Source organism: Urocitellus parryii, chromosome Y (genome assembly GCF_045843805.1).
Source record: "Urocitellus parryii isolate mUroPar1 chromosome Y, mUroPar1.hap1, whole genome shotgun sequence".
Classification (NCBI taxonomy): Eukaryota; Metazoa; Chordata; class Mammalia; order Rodentia; family Sciuridae; genus Urocitellus; species Urocitellus parryii.
In genome coordinates, this window is record NC_135548.1 from 1,498,696 (window position 1) to 1,502,960 (window position 4,265).

Genomic DNA, 4,265 nt, shown 5'->3' on the forward strand with positions numbered 1-4,265 from the left:
TCTTCTCTTCTGATACATGAACGAACTTATACTGGAGAGAAGCCCTATGAATATAAACAATGTGGTAGAGCCTTTGCTAGATCCAGTGACCTTCACACACATGGAAGGATGCGTACTCGAGAGAAGCCCTATAAATGTCAACAATGTGGAAAAGACTTTGCTGCATACTCTCAGCTTCACAGACATGAAAGGACGCATACTGGAGAGAGGCCCTATGAATGTAAACAGTGTGGAAAATCCTTTGTTACATCCTCTCAGCTTCACTTACATGAACAAGGCTGGACCTCTCTCTCTGTTTAGGGTACCTCAGTAGCCCTGGGAACATCATGTGATGATTTTTTTTTCATACAAAGTATGTAACAAAAGGCAAGGTAAGGAGGGTCCCAGTCTGATGTCCTAATGTAGTGACACTCCCTTCTCCACCTAAGATTCTTAAATAAGCTTCTCCAGAGACCCTCACCATAATTTTCTTTATGTAGACTCCTACAAAAAATGTACAGCTCCACCCCCTCCCACTGGGGGTAAACATAATGAAATTTCAAACTGGAGGTTTAGAAAATTTTAGGGATACCACTGTGAGGCCTGCAGCTACTAAGTTGGCTCCCTGAATCTTCCCTGGGTGTCCAGCCTCATCTGCCCCACATCACTAATGGGGCCTCCACTGGCAAAAGACCCCAGGTCATAGCCAGGAATTCTTGTTTGGACATGATTCAGCAGGGTCTCTGGTGCGAATTCAGGAGCACTGGATTCAAGGTTTCCAGACACTTTAGAGCTGCAACCTTCTTACCCAGTGGTCATGTCCCACACGAAGTCCACAGTGGGTACAGCACCCCGGAGGTGGTCAGCACTCACAAGGGCAATAGTACTCTCCATCCTATAGCCAATAAATTCCCAGGAGTCCTGCTATCCAGTGCTTGCCCTGTCCTGCAGGGGGGTCCTACATTTTGCTCTAAACTTCTGGGTGTTCTTGCTGTGCTCTGCTGTGATCATTGTACCCAGGAGGCCTGGACACTGCTGGTCCTGGGGTCTATTAATGCCTGTGGAGCAGGAGGCACTTGCATGGATGCCCATTTACTCCTGGATCTGATGAACTTCCTGGGCCAGCACCACCCAGTCGTGCCTGGATCTGCTCTTCTCTGTCCACTTCTTCCCTGCACTGCCTGAGCTCAGAGCCCTCAGTTCCCCACACTCATGTTCCTCCTTCCCCAAGGCCTTGGTGGCCATCCTGGACCATGCTCCCTCTCCTGGGGCCTTGTGTGGTCATTGATAAGAGTTCCTTACATGGGGCTGGGGATGTGGCTCAAGTGGTAGCACGCTCGCCTGGCATGCGTGCAGCCCAGGTTCGATCCTCAACACCACATACAAAGAGTTGTATCCGCTGAAAACTGAAAAAAAAAAAAAAAAAAAAAAAAAAAAATATATATATATATATATATATATATATATATATATATATATATATATATAAAAGAACAGAATAGAGTTTAAAAAAAATTTAAAAAAGAGTTCCTTAAATACCTGAGTCCAAATATTTAAGGTAGCAAACAAGCTAAAAATAGGGTGATTGCCACTGCTATCTCTGTTACCAGCCTTTTGCTGTGTCTCTCATGGTGTTTATTTGGAAAGGAAGGTCAAAAATCAGTGCTATGTGTTGAAGCACAATGCAAACAAAAGACCACCAACTCCAATTTTAAATCAGATTAAAGCAAGCTTATATTGTATACAGATAGAATGATGGCCAGCTGCTGTCTCTCCCAAACCCAGGCTACAGATCAGTCCAGCTCTCAGGAAAGAAAAGACAGTCTGACATGTAGGAAGGAGGGAGCCTGAGCTTTATCTCAGTAAGGTGGAGCTCCTACAAATCTTCAGTGAAGTGTTCTAGTTCTGAAGCTGATCTTTGTTTCTTAAATATCATTTTACAAAGCTTACATATATTGTTGCTTGAGGTTACATGAATATTAGCTAACACAATAGGATGTTAATTTAAAGCATAAATTAGAGAAAGGCTGAGAGCTTTTAACCTTTTATGAAAAAGTAACAGAATGATTTTGTGTTTCACAATTTGAACCTTTATATAACTTAGGCTTTCATTAGCTTAAAAATATATTTAAATTATCCCACAGTGTAAAAACTAACATAAAGCTTTATATCTTATTGATAACAAGTTGAGTTATAGAGCATAAAAGGATATATATAAATTTCTAATAAAGTTTATCATCCTTGTGAGCCCAAAATCACCGTTCAACTTTAGTTTGAACAACACCAGCTTGAAATAATGTTCTTTTAAAACTTCTGCCTTTAAGACCTGTATACCTGGAAGATATGAACATATTTAATATACAGACAAGAGTAGTAGCATCACAATTCATTCATATTTTTATAGTAATTCTGTTTAGCTCTTACAGAAATAATGTATTGCAATAATCAAAAAAAAAAAAAAAAGTTGTTGTTTAACCATAGTTGTATCATTCTTAATTCCTTCAAGTTTACTTGCTCAAAAAAAAAAAAAGAAAGAAAGAAATAAAAAACTTAATAAACACAATGTTATGGGTAAATTAATGTTTCAATTTACCCATAACATTAATTTCTTAAATTAATGTTTTAAGAAATCCTTCTCTTTTAACATATAGATTGAACTTTGGTTTATATCAGTTTATTAACATTTGTTCTTAAGGAAAATCCTTAAGAAATTAAAATTAAAATAGAACTTTTTATTTATCTTTCCCATCTGTTGACCCCATTTTTTTGAAAAAATCCTTGTAAATTTCTGAATTTAGGCAAATTATTTTATTTTAATAAGAAATATCTTGTTATTTGCAATACACAGTTAATCACATCTGTTTACCATTTAATGAAAACACAATGTTTAAGAATATAAAATTTTACCTCCAAACACAAAAACAGGGCCTTACTTCAAGCCCCTGTCAATAGTTTATCCCTGAGAAAAATAATTCTGGGAACAGTTATCCCTAAAATATTAGACAGGCAACCCATAGCTTATTTCAATAAGAAATTTAACATAATAGACCTTTTATCAACCTTAATAGTGTGGAATATTGTCCTGCATACATTGATATTATTAAAATTGGTAAGGCCACAAATTATACATAATTATTGAAGCTAATTTTTTATATTAAATAAAGTTATTAAGGATTTTCTTTCAACTGTTTCTTTTTACCCAAAGAATGTTTTAACATAGATCCTTCAAAAGGTTATCACTAGTTCAATGCCATGTAGAATTCTAATTAAATCACTGTCTGAAACAATACTTTTCACTTTTTTTTACTCATTGATATTTGAGATACTAATTCCCACTACTTAGATTAACACTATGTTTGATAATAATAATGATAGTTTTTTATGGATTCATAGATAAAAGACTATTCATTTGTCTATTTCATTCTTTATTAATAGTAAAAAAAAACATCTTCCCCAGGCTTATTTAGCCTCTGGACTTCCTATTTTAGATGGATGTTTACATATTTCACATGCCCATAGTAAAGACCCCCACTCCTAAGTTATAAACTCTGTCTCCCTTCTTTTCAAATTAAGATAATCATTAAAGTTTATCCAGAGCTAAGTTCAAAATATAAATTTTGGTTATATTTCCATTTTTGGTAATTCTATTAAAGTCAAAATTATGTCATTCAATTAATGAAGGCTAATTTCTATTTAACATGGTCTCTTTCCAATTCATTAATATTAAACTTAACATAACTAGTAGATGACCTTAGTGAAGTTTTATTATCAGCTTGAGATAATGAATCCTTTCTTATTATTTAAATACTTGTACTATTGTCTAGCACTAAAAACTAGTGATATTATGGCTTATGCCAGCCTTTATTCAATTTTATTAAATATAGAAAAGGGGGGGAAGGACCTTGTATGCACATACTAGATCTTACAAGTAATTCAATTTTTTTTCTTAAATTGTAATATTAACAGTCTTGTGTTATTGAACATGATTCAGTAAATTAAATGAATTTCAAAATAGTTTAAACCTGTCATTCCGATATGACTAAACAACTTGACCCAGGAAGGTAAATTTTCATCTGCAGAGTTTACAGCCATGCAGCTTCATGAGCTTATCAGGTAAGTAATGATTATGAAGAGACCCCTGTGGGCCCCCCTCTCATTCCCACTCTTAATATGCTTTGCAGTGTGCACTGTAAGTTCAACCCATGAAACCAAATTGATTGTATGACTGTAATGGTCAGTTATATCTATATGTTGATCCTATGGTAAACAGGCTGTCTGGGAGTATA